The sequence below is a fragment of the Rattus rattus genome, chromosome 7, assembly GCF_011064425.1.
Source record: "Rattus rattus isolate New Zealand chromosome 7, Rrattus_CSIRO_v1, whole genome shotgun sequence".
In the NCBI taxonomy this organism is placed as follows: domain Eukaryota; kingdom Metazoa; phylum Chordata; class Mammalia; order Rodentia; family Muridae; genus Rattus; species Rattus rattus.
In genome coordinates this window covers 102,279,645-102,293,353 of record NC_046160.1, presented here as the reverse complement: position 1 = coordinate 102,293,353, position 13,709 = coordinate 102,279,645, and the positions used below count along the sequence as shown (strand labels likewise).

The following is a 13,709-nucleotide window of genomic DNA, read 5'->3' as shown; positions in this document are numbered from 1 at the left end:
CTTTCATGCCTTACCTCCTCCCCCATGACAGTCATAGGTGGACTTATCACTCTAGACATTTATAACCCCCTACCCCACCTGAATATTACTCTGAGTACCCCTAGCTCAGCCTAACCCTGACATCTGCTTAGGCTTCTAAACTCTCATTGTTTCACAGATCTTTTCACCTAAGTTCACATTTACCTACCAACATAATTTGTTTACCTTGGAAGAAGAGGGAAATACCTTTATGTATCAGAAAGGATGAAGTCACACCATGCTGTAGTGTGACTTGACCATCTAAGGGAAATTGTGAAATCAGAACAGAAGTTCTTTCTAGGAGAAAGTGATCAGGCCCACAGAAAGTGCAAAAGCATCCCCCTTGGTTTGTCTCCCAAAGTAAAGAAGACTTTTCTATCACTCCTAGAACACATACTCACATTTACCAATCTGTTCCCATCTTAGAATTTAGAGAAAGTTATAGCCCAGTGCCAAGCTCTTTGGCAAGGGTGACAGTGCTGGGTTTCACATCAAGAACATCTCATAGAAGCACGGAGGAGATGGATGGCCTGGCAGCCAACAAGAGCTTTGGGTTCATAAACCAGATTGCCTAGAGAGTGAGTGAGTTCACAATCACAGTAATGAGTTTCCCACTCACAGTACCCAGTGGCACACTCACGGCTCCTGTCATCACAGTCTCTGGAGAGACACTTCCAGTCTCTGTCCACATTTGCACCCATTAATGTTGGAGGCCTCAACCCGTTGCACCAAACCTGAACACACAAGCCTTCTCATTCCATGGCCACCATTTATTTGCCATTCCATTTGTACCTGTCTCACCCGGTCGCTTCAGCTTCTTACTCCCTCCTATGAAAATGAATCTCCAAAGAGAAGGCCAAATGCATGTTTTCAACCCATGGCATGAGCGGATTATGCCAGCTTCTCTCTCTTACCTACTCCTTCTCAGTCTTCACTCTCTTCAACTCAGCCCCCTTTCCTGTCCTCCCCCTCACTCAGACGTCATTACATCATCCTTCTCTTCTTCTCACTCTTATTCTTTGTATTCTACTGTATGTTCTCTTCCTTTCTCTCCCTTACACTCCCTCATCTTTGTTATATACTCTCCTTTGCCTCTACCCAACATGGCAACTTTCCTTCAAATGTTGACTCACTCATCCACTTCCACCTCTTCTTTCCAAGTTTGTTAGAGATGATAATCGCGTTGCCCTCTACAGCACCAAGAAAAACTGTGCCAATCCATGATTCCTTTAACACATGCTTTTACTGTCAGTATGAAATCATTCCCTGATATCTGAGATACCACAAAGAAAACTAAATGCAGACTTTCAAAGAGGTCTCTAGAATTCCAAGCAGAGTATCAGATTATGAAGGTCAGTCTCTTTATTTTTCTTTCTCTTTTTAAGTATAAATTTTATTTTGTGTGTGTGAGGGGGATGTGTTTTGCCTGTAAATATGCCTGCTCATCACATGTATGCATAGAACCCAAAGCCCAGAAGACAGATTGGATCCCCTAGAACTGAAGCGACAGACGGTAGTTTTCACCATGTGGGTACTAGTAATGAAACCCAGGTCTTTTGTATTTGCCCTTTTTTACCTCATTTCAAATATTGTAAAAATAATTACCAAGTATCTAGCAAGAACATATTCTTTAAATTTAAGGATGACTGTCTAAGCAAAAATGACAGACATTTATCAAATGTATTGGCTTCTTGTTTTTCTTGAATTAACACAGCCCAGAGGTAAAAATATAATATCAAGAATAGCCTGTGTCCTAAACATCGATGAAACCAGGTTTGACCAATTCTAAGACATAGAATGACAAAGTAATTGAGTACCAAAAGAATTCTTCAGAGTGCAATTGAGATTGATTTAAAACCATGCTCCAAAAGTATCATCCAGATTCTTTATGGGGAAAATGGCATTTAAGGAACCAGAGCAACAGAAATATGGATATTTTAATGATGGAAAGAATTCACGCCACAAATCTAGAGCCAGGCAGTGCTGGGTATATTCAGTAAGTTACAGAGACCATGGCATTGACTAGAAATAGAAGATTCTCAAGCCTCAACTAAATAGAGAAACCCAGTCTCCAGTCTGTTCTTAGTCACATCTGGAGAGCCTATAATTTCATATTGGTTCCATCCAGATTTAGACTCACTTTCCCAGCAACCTCAAGTTCTACCTACACATGCCCTTAGCCTATTCAGTCAATAAAACAGAATATGAATGTACCATAAGCAGTTCTTACCTCAACGAGAACCAGTCTCACCCACTTGTAAGGCCTTATTTTACCCAAGTCAATGATGAAAATTGCTGATTGCAGCATCTGACATCATCTTCTCATAGACAAGACCACAAGAGCTCACAGACAGATGCCCATAGCAGAAATGGAAAAAAAACACCTATCTGTATGAAGTTAACAAAGAAGAGTTCACAAAATAATCTCACTTTATAATCCAGCTGTCTTTGTCTTCCTCCAAGCAAATTCTCTCATCAAGACCAGACTCTTTGGAATACTTCATCTGTCATGTCAGGAGAAGGAGAGACCACCACAACAAGGTCCAACAAATCTAGTCTCATAATCGGACCCTCTTTTTTTTTTTAAAGATTTATTTGTTTTATGTAAGTTCATGGTCGTTGTCTTCAGACACACCAGAAAAGGGCATCAGATATCATCATAGATGGTTGTGAGCCACCATGTGGTTGCTGGGATTTGAACTCAGGATCTCTGGAAGAGTAGTCACTGCCCTTAACCACTGAGCCATCTCTCCAGCCCCCGGACCCTCTTTTGATGTTCAAGAATACTGTAGATATAACTATATTTAGTGCATAAATGTCAATATATTAATGAAAAGGAAAAGCAAAGTATACACATATCTCAGGTAAAAACTAGCCTCTTAAAAATGTGCTTACAAATCCTAAGAGAACATGAGGCAAATCCTATTAACATCATTAAAAATGTTGAGGGCTGAGAAGATGGCTTAGTGGATAATGTGTTTCCAGCACGCGTATTAGGATCTGAGTTTGAGTGTGAAAAACCCATGTAAATTCAGAAGTGTAAAGCATACATTCGAAATCCCGTGTTTCCATAGTGATATAAAAGGCAACCCAAAGTCCACTGCCAAGCTTCAGCAATACTACTGCCGTGGTTTCATCTAGCCATCTCTTCTTGTTGTTGTTTTGGAGTTTCCAAGACAACCTCAGATATGAGCCAGGGAGATAATCCATGAAGTACTTACAGGACAAGCATAAGCACCTTGGTCCAGATCCCACATAAAGAAGCTGGGCATGGAGATGCATGCTTCTAATCCTAGCTGTTAAGAGGCAGAGACATGGGCCTAACTGGAAGGCCAACCAGTTTAGGCCAACCAGCTTAGCCCACTCATCGAGTTCCTCAATGAGAGGTCTTTTCAGGAAAAAACAAAACAAAACAAAATGAATGACAGCCAAGGAAGGACAACTACAATTGACCCTTGGTCTCCATAAGCAAGTACATACACATGTATGTGTGTGTGTGGGGGGGGGGCACTAACATACACACAAAAATCCCAAACATCATAAAATTTTGGTATTGGTTCTACTAAGTCTGAAAACAGAGCTACCTCTTATAAAAACCTTAAATGACACAAGACACAAAAACCTCTCACCTGGGAATCTATCACTAATTCACTTAGCATTAATTCTAAATTCAGTGAATCATTATTTCTGATCATATTATAAGTTTTATATTTGCAGCAAATGGTGTCTTAGATGTTAACATTTAGAAGAATGTTTTGGCATTTCTCCTCCTAATAAGCCAACCTAATTGTATAAGAAAGGAAAACGGGGTGGTGCATAATACAAAGAAGCAAAGAATCAGTAAGTTTCCAAGAGGAATCTCTGAAATCCTTTGTCCCTTAACCAAATATCTCATATAAATTAAATGAAATTGTGCTGGCAGTGGCTACTAACTCCTTATGACATGCCAAGCACCACACCATGGCCTTGAAGAATAAAGTTACAAAATGAAGTCTTCCTCACTCATCTATGTCCAGTCTATAGTGCCTGCTATGCAGGAAATGGTCCACAAATGTGCTGGCTGGAATCATGTAATGATGTTTTAAAAGCACAACTTGAGGCACATGCTGACAAGCAGAGAATGAAGCTTGATAAGTTTTTGAAGACCCAAAGGTAATCCTTGGATTTGAGGGCAGGAGCAATTTATTTAAGAAAATGACTCTCTCCTTTTTTCCTCCAGCTTGTGTTATCCCTCCTTGAATCATTGAAAGGATCCATTAAGCAAGATGTCACAATTGCTTCTTTTTTGGTGTAGTTTTATTAACATAGTAAGAAGATGTGAATGAAGTTTTTTATTCATCATCTAGAAGGGCATTGTTACCTACTGGCCCTGACCCTTAGATGCTTGACTTCTTTAGGGAAAACTTAGGCTGTGATACTTCAGTTCTAATACGATGCACTGGGAGAGCATTAACCCGGAATAACAGAGGAATAAGACAAAGAATTCGGCAAGAGAAGAGTTAATACATTGTGGGGTAGCTGAGTCCATCCCAAAGCAGCATGCTGGCATGGCTCATTTTCTACACCATTCCATTTCTTCTCCACTAATTCACAGTCATTATCATATCCAGACATGCATCCCATGCTTCATTTGCTGACATTAATTAATTTCCCCACCCCTTGCTTTTCATCTCATTTTAAAAGAATGGCAGTGAAATATCCCATTCTCCTAGCGAAAGGATACAGGTTTAACACTGGCCAGCAGCTGGCTAGGTCTACTGCAGATTAGGATGTGTGATGACCCATAGCTCTGACTGCATCTTTCATCAGCTGTTATGACCCTCGCCCACAACCGCACTCAGAACCCCCTCCCATCTGCAAGTTGCCCGTTGCAAAACCACTCCCTCCTGTGCAATGGTTTATAAAGAGCAGTGTTGGGTAGGAATGACAAGCCTTGGGCATACCTAGTTCCTTCCCCTCCTGCTAAAGGAAAATCAACGTGACGAGAAGAAAAGTCAAAGGAGCATTAAAATTGGCTAGCAACCTCCCATGATGCAAGGCTCATACTTCCCAGATCAGCTGCTGAAATCTCCAAGTTCTACAGCCACAGTTGGACACACTTCAAGATGTCTTGCCTACCTTGAAAAATAGAGCCAAAGGGCTAAAAAAAAAAAAAAATCCTCTGGAAACTCCTAGGTGTGCCCACATGCATCTTTGCCTTTGTGTGTTTCCCTGACATTTACTGTGTAACTGAATTATATGATTCCCTAACTGTATTCTTTGTTATTGTCTACTATTAAATTCTGAAGCCTCGATGCATTGTACAGCAGCTGCATCCACAGCCTGCATTCTTGGCATTATACCTAGAATCATAATTATGCCTAATGAATTCAGATACAAACGCATCCCCACAATGGCTTCTCTTGTGCTTGAATGGATGTGGGCATCTCTCAATTCATATGAAAGAATGATGCAGGCTTTCCTTCAAAGGAGGCTATCACTGGACAGTTCACACAGCCCTTTAATATAAGTTAGCTAATATTATCCATGAACTAAAACAGCTGCCTCTACCCCATTTTGTCTCTATCTGTGGGAGGCTGTATTTCTGTGGGCTCCAGTTTCCTCCTGTAAACAAGGAAACTGTTGTTTCTCTATGTCTCAGTGGCAAAGTGCTGCCTTCCATGTGCAAGACTCCAAGTTCCCTCCTCAGAGCTACAAAATTAAATTGTTGAGTTACATGACCTGGAGAGACTCTTTCAACAGCTCTGGAATTATATGACGTTTAGTCATATAATTCTTCATACCTTCAATTTTCTCAGAAGAATCTCATGGAACATTTTGCATTCTGATTTCTGTGCAGTGATTTTTTTTTTTGAGAAGTAAAACAACACTTCAATTAGCCCCTAGAAAGGATGGATCAGAATGTCCTTTTGTAGGAATTAAATACCTTGTTTGATCTTTTTAAAGACTATAATTGAGTACCAAATTCTAAGATAACAGAGATCACAGTTTAAATATCAAATCATTATCTCGGCTGGGAGAATGGCTTGGTCTATAAAATTCTTGCTGTGCAAGCTTGAAGAACCGTGTTTGATTCCCAAAACCCATGTAGAAATGTCAGAGCTGGGGAGGATGAGATAGGCAGATCCACGATGCTCACTGGCCAGCCAGTTTAGTTTAACTGATGAACTCCCGGCCAATGAGAGATCCTGTCTCAAAGTATACTGACAGCAATCCTGAAGATATTGAAGGTTATACTCCAGCCTCCCATACCCATGTACACATATACTAGATTTTGGTTTGTCCTACCCTGGATTTCTTGATAACATGTAGATGGCAGAAAGCTCCAGAGTATTCTTCCTATAGTTGCTATGTCCCCTCTACTGACAACAGGAAGGACATCTCAGCTGTAGGAACTGACTTGAAGAGATGCGCAATGCAAAGGAGACTTGTCAACTTGTGGCCCAAAAGTTAAGTAGCAGCTTAGCTATAAAAGAAAACCTGCCTGCTGCAATTTCAGAGTCACAGGGACAGCACTTAAGGCCCATACAAGCTCTTTCACTGCAGTAAAATAGAAACACCATCATTTTATTCTTCCCAGTTCACTTCAGTGGGTGAGCACACCTATCAGCACAACTGGGAATGCCCTATGCAGCCACAACCAGGAAAAAGGGCTCAGCAGAGCACCAAACACTTACTAAAGTTAATGAGTAAACACAAAGGGGTTTAAGTGGCTGGGGTGGGAGGCAGGGCCCTGGTAATAAAATACATTAAAGAGTGAAAAAGATCTCCTTCAAAGAGAATAAGGTGACACCTACATCAAGACAACAATTCAGATTGACTAGTAACAAACTCAAGAATGAGCCATGACAGTAAAAGAAATGACAGGATATTACTAACTAATTGTCAGGCCTGTCACTCTAATAGTTGTCTCTTTAGGAAGTTGGGAAACGTCATTTAAAAACAAAACAAAACAAAAACTCCAGAAGGTCTGTCTATGTCTGTAGTTTGTATTGTCTTTGCTTTTCTAAAAATAAAGTCTTAAAATACAACCATTCAAGTCAGCTAAGTATAAAGTTCCCACTGAAGCACCTAGGGACAGGGACTAGAGAATATAGTTTAGGTCAGTCAGTCCTTCAACCGGCCCAATAGTACATATTTCTTGGATGCTTGCAATATGCAAATCACTATCATGTCCAGACTCTGAAATTCTAACATCTAGAGAGAATATACCAAGTCCTAGACCAGCTTTTTTACTTCCCTCTTTTAATGTCTCCAACAAAATAGGATCTAGTTTGAAAATATTTATCAAACCTCTATTTTGAGATAGTCATAGTCTTGGGTACACAGGAGTGCTAAAACTTTAGTAAATATCATCTTCTCAATGAACCAAGTGAAATGAACACCAAGTTAGTATAAAAAATTATAAATAAAGAAAATGTAGCCCCTGTCCCCCACCCACACCCAGAGACAGCTTGACTCTCAGGAGGTCTGTCACAACCAGGCTTACAGGTAAGACACCTGCCCCCACCAACCCCAATACCTAGCCTAATAGGGAGCCCCATAGGGCCCAGTGGTAACAGGACCTTTCTGCGCCGCCAGAGACATATCTTCCTTCCAGCCTGCAACTCTTCCTAGCGCAGATCCAGCATTCCAGAGCCCCTACCCCACCCAGAAACAGCTTCACTCCCGGAAGGTCCATCACAACCAGGCTCATAGGCTCACAGATTGAACACTCCTGAACGAAACACCAATGGCTAAGGCCTTAGGGTCAACAATTGACAAATGGGATCTCATGAAACCTTAAAGCTTCTGTAAGGCGAAGGGCACTGTCAATAGGACAAAACAGCAACCTATAGAACGGGAAAAGATCTTTACCAACCCTATATCAATAGAGGGTTAACATCCAAACTTTACAAAGAACTCAAGAAGTTAGACTCCAGAGAACCAAATAACCTAATTAAAAATGCAGTACAGAGCTAAACAATGAGTTCTCAACTGAGAAATCTCAAAGAGCCGAGAAGCACCTAAAGAAATGTTCAATATCCTTAGACATTCAGGAAATGCAAATCAAAAGGATCCAGAGATTCCACCTTACAACAGTTAGAATGGCTAAGATCATAAACTCAGGCCACAGCTGATGCTACAGAGGATGTGGAGAAAGAGGAACACTCGACCATTGCTGGTGGGATTTGCAAGCTGGTACAACCACTTTGGAAATCAATCTGGTGGTTCCTTAGAATTGGAAATAGTTCTATCTGAAGACCCAGTTATACCACTACTGGGCATATACCCAAAACATGCTCCAACATATAATTTCTATGTTTGTAGCAGCCTTATTTAAAATAGCCAGATGCTGGAAACAACCCAGATGTCCCTCAATGGAACGATGGACACAGAAAGTGTGGTACATTTATACAATGGAATAATAGCTACTCAACTATTAAAAATGACAACTTCATGAATTTTGCAGGCAAGTGAATGGAACTAGACAATATCATCCTGAGTGAGGTAACCAAGATCCAAAAAGACATACATGGTATGTACTCACTGATAAGTGGATATTAGCCCAAAAGCTCAGAATACCCACAATACAACTCACAGGCCATATGAAGCTTAATGAGAAGGAACGCCAAAGTGTGGATGACAAGGGGAAACAAAACAATCATGGGAGGCAGAGGGTGAGACCTGGGTGGAAGGAGGGGAACAAGAGGAATGGGGGGCAGGATCAGGTATGGAAAGAGATAGGAGAGAAGTCTAGAAGGCCATGAGAATGAAAAGAAATATGTAGCAGTTGGGTGGGGGCGGGGAATCACTATAAAGTTCCAAATGCCATGGATGCAGGAGGCTCCCAAGTCCCAATGGGAATGACATTAACCAAAATACCCAAAAGCAGGGAGATAGAACCTGAAGAGACCACCTCAAGTAGATAGACATGGTCCCCAGATGAGGGATAGGGTCTCCCACCCATCTCAAAATCTTTAATCCAAAATTGTTCCCATCCAAAGGAAACATGGTGGGAAAAAATGGAGCAAAGACTAAAGGAAAGGCCATCCAGAGATAACCCCCTTGGGATCCATCCCATCCACAGACACCAAACTTCAACACTATTGCTAATTCCAAGAAGTGCTTGCAGCCTACTATAGCTATCCTCTGAGAAGCTTGCCAGCACATGACCAAGACAGATGCATATTGTCTCACAGCCAACCATTAGCCTAAACCTGGAAACCCAAATTGAAGAGTAAAAAGGACTGAAGAAGCTGAAGGGGATTGCGACCCCACAGGAAGAACAACAATATCAACTAACCAGCCCCCTCAGAACTCCCAGGGACTAAACCACCATCCAAACCGTACATGTAGCAGAGGACTACCTTATCTGGCATCTACGGGAGGGGGACGGTACTTGGTCCTGTGGAGGCTTGTTGACTCAGTGAAAGAGGATGCTAGAGGAGTGAGGCAGGAAAGGGTAGGTGGGTGGGGGATCACTCTCTTAGAGGCAAAGGGGAGGGGCAATGGGGTGGGACATTTGGGGAGGTGAAACTGGGAAGAGGGCAACATTTGAGATATAAATAAATAAAATAATAAAAAATGAAATAAAATCTAGATGATGCATAAATCTTAAGGGTACAGCCTCAGTTTCCTTACCCATAAAATGGAAATAGTATCAGTTAAGAAGAGTATAAAGGCTACTTGGGTTGAAGAGAAGACATTGCAGTTCGTTGATCCAAAATCCTACATGGATTTATATTTATGAAAGACAGAACAAGCTCTTTGGTCAAAACTCAAAACATTTTATTCAGATTCTACAAAATGCCTTTGCTTTCCACAGGCACGCAGCACTTAACTTTTGGTGGCATCCTTGACAAAAGGAAACACTACTTTTTCCGATTCAAATAGAATATAGGTCTTACCTGTGTAGTTCAGGCTTTGGGACAGAAAAGAAGGAGAGAAACTTTACCAGCAAAGATAAGTTCAAGAGACATAATCTTGAAGGAACAATAAAGTAGGAAAATCAGTTCCTTGAGTCTGGGGCTGCAGTAAGCAAAAAGCCAAGTGGTCCTTTTTAAGGTTCAAGAGCAAAGACACTTGGTGGCAAACACCTGGACTGAGCATACCTCAACTGCTCACAACAGAAAATTCCCCAAAATTCCTGTTGCAAAGACACAACATCTCAAATATTGCCAAGTATTTATCTTCATTGCTCTATGTCCCTCAATTACCCAGCTACAGTGTACTCACTTTCTTTTCACCTTAAAACCAGATGTTTTTGGGCCATTCACCATGCTTTCTCTTAGACCTGTCTTCTGTGTGCATACTCACACAATAGTTTTGACAACCTTCTTATTGTCTTATAAACTCTTGTTCTCACCCTTCGTCAGATGATAGCATGCAAACTATTTATGCCTACATCCTTTTTTTCTTCCAATCATAGTTGGCAACACCATAGTAGAAGTAAACAAAAAATGATGACTGTATCTTTCTTCTCTCTCTGCAATTTAAAATGGACCAGAGACCACCATATGGATGCTTAGAACCAACCTGGGCTCTGTCAGTAAGGTGAACCTCTGTGGCAGTGCAGAAGTAATCACAGAAAACTCTGTAGTCACACCCTCATTGGATTCAATAAGAGATCTTCCTATAACAGGTCTTTCCCTCCTTCTGACTCAGAGATTCTCTAGTAATAGCTAATACTTTAGCAAATGAGTGGGAACGATGAAACAGAGAATCAAGAGAAAGACCAAGGCAAGAGAAAATCCTGTAAGAATGTTTATGATAGGAGTTGGATAACCTTGAGAGGATAGTCAGCCTCACTGTGGTTCAGCGAAGTTGTGTTTTACATAGCCTTCCCAGGAGAGCCCACACCCGTCAGCCAAATGTATAGTTTTACCCCTACATCTGCCCTTCTTGCAACTATTTCTCCCTAGTTTGCTCTCTGTTGCTGTGATAAAATATCATGACCAAAAGCAATTGGGAGGAAACGGTTTGGTTGACTACAGGGTGCAGATTATCATCAACTGGAGCCAAGGTAAATACTGAGGCAGGAGGAGAAAGCAGAAAATACTAAGGAACCCTGTTCTCTTGCGTTGCCCTCCCTGGCTTGTTCAGCTACTTTTCTAATGCACCCCAGGTCCCTTTACCCAGGGATGGTACTGCTCACAGTGGGCAGTGCTAGCCTACGTCAATTAGCAAGTAAGAAAATGTCCCACAGACATGCTCATGAGCAATCTGAGGCAATTCCTCAACTTAGACTCCCCCTTCCCAGATCAGCCTAGGTTTATGTCAAGTTGACAAATATGAGCCCTGAGATTTGATGAAAAATCATTTAAGTTCTATTAATCCAACATTTAGTACCAAATTATCAGAGGAATCGTGTATACAGTTTCCTTCTTCTGGTTTATAGAGCATCTGATATCCTGCATCCTAGGGAGACCTTCAGGATTGACAAAGTCACTAGTGACTCTGTATCTCTATTTGTCTCTGGTTCTCTCTGTCTTCTCTTTTTCTATATCTCTGTGTCTCTCAGTCTCGCTCTCTGTGTCTCTGGCGCTCTCTCTCTCTCTCTTTCTCTCTCTCTCTCTCTTTCTCTCTCTCCGTGTGTGTGTGTGTGTGTGTGTGTGTGTGTGTGCGTGTGTGCGTGTTCATATGACAACAAAGAGGTCAAAATGGAAAGACAACACAGTAAAAAATGGACACAGACGTGGAGGTGGAAAGATGAATGAAAAGGAAGAGAACAGTAATAAATAAAAAGAAGAAAAATGAGGTGTCCCAGCTGTAGAGAAAATGGGGAAGAAATTTCAACAAAGGAAACTTGAGCTGGCCTTTATTTTTAAGCATGCATGTGCTGCATGTATTCTACAAAGGAGAGGAAGTAGGGAACAGACACGAAGCTAAACTCTACAATATCTAAATAAGAAAGAGATAGGTGGGTGAAATATTATTCTGCATAAGAAATGTGTCCTGAACATTAACAGTGGAGTTTGACTCTTAGTTGAACTGTGACCTAGATCATAGGACACAACAATGCAAACAATAATATCAAATATAAAGTAAATTGTTAATTAGGGATGCAGACCAACTGTGAAAAACAGTCTTTCTCCTTCGTAGTCCATAACCCTCCATTTCTTAAAATGAAGATTCTAAGCAAACCTGACATGTTAAAGAACAATTCCTGGAGGCTGCCAAGAGTGGAGACTCATTTGAACTGTCACTTGAAAATCTTACTCTTTTGAAGATTATTTCTTTACTTTACATCCCAACCTAAGTTTCCTCTCCCTCTTCTCCTCCCAATCTTTCCCTAACCACCAGCCCTCATCTACTCCTTCTCTCTTTCTCTTGAGAAAAGGGAAGGCCTCCATGAGTATCAACCAGCCTTGACATATCAGACTGCAGTAAGACTAGGTGCATCCTCTCCATTAAGATTAGCTGAGGCTCTGACCTCATAGGTAGCAATGAATATCCTAGTAAGAGCACCAGTGGAAGGGGAAGCCCTTGGTCCTGCTAAGACTGAACCCCCAGTGAACGTGATTGTTGGGGGAGGGCGGCAATGGGGGGGAGGCTGGGGAGGGGAACACCCATAAAGAAGGGGAGGGGAAGGGATTAGGGGGATGATTGCCCGGAAACCTGGAAAGGGAATAACACTCGAAATGTATATAAGAAATACTCAAGTTAATAATAATAATAATAATAATAATAATAATAATAATAATAATAATAATAAAAAGATTAGCTGAGACAGCCCAGTAGAGGAAAAGGGTCCCAAAGGCAGGCAATAGATGCAGAATAAGGTCCTGCTCCCACTGTTAGGAGTCTCACATAAGTACCAAGCTACACAACTGTAACATATGTGCAGATAAGCTAAGCTTTTAAAGGCATTGGTGTTGATGATACCCCCTAAAACCTGAAAGATACTCTTTCAACTTTTACATGGCCTCTGCGGAATACAACTACCTACTTCTGATGCCTATGCAAAGCCTGCTTTTGAAGGTTTATTAAGTGTCTCACGAGCAACTACAACTGTTACCACTATGTAATCAGGTGACCTTGGCGTTCTACCATAAGCTCCAGACCAAAGCTGAGTTGTCACATTTCAACCATAACAGCATAAACACCTTCATATGATCACATGCTCAGGTTATATAAAAATAATATTTGGAGCCAGACCCAAAGAAGCAATTTATTAATAAGCTCAATAGAAAAAAGCTGGAAAACACATGGCCCAATCCCACTCTGGGCACTTGACTTCAGTAGGTATGCAGGATGCCCAGATGAACACATTCAAGCTCCAGATTTAGGAAACTCTGCTTTGACACACCTGGACTAGCTTGACTTCCACAGTTTAAATCAATGCTTTCCAAATTGATGTCCCCCAGATTGGCAGCAGCTTTGGAGGATGTGTGGATGTATTCAAATTAGAAATTCTCAAGTCCTAGCCCAGATCTGATGATTCAAGCACTTGGGAATGGTACCCAGTGGGCTGCGGCTTGCTACGCTAGCCAGGTATAATTAATTTAAATCTGCCCTTAGAGCCATGGTTCTCAACTTTGTTGAAGAGTAGAATAACTGGCAATGCTTATGAGAAGCCAACATGGAGGACATTCCTCAGACCAACTACATCTCTTGGAAAAGGGAAAGGAGAAGGTTTAAATCCCAGACAACAACAACAAGAAAAGACTCCTTCACTGACCCTCAATCCTCACTGTAATTGTTGCTTC

General features: G+C 41.3%; 1 protein-coding gene across 7 annotated transcripts in view; it reads right to left on the bottom strand.

Annotated features, from left to right (window-relative positions):
• Nucleotides 1-13,709, bottom strand: part of LOC116905663 (neurexin-3) — a 793,437-nt gene that overhangs the window by 484,859 nt on the left and 294,869 nt on the right. The gene's annotated exons all lie outside the window — the stretch shown is intronic.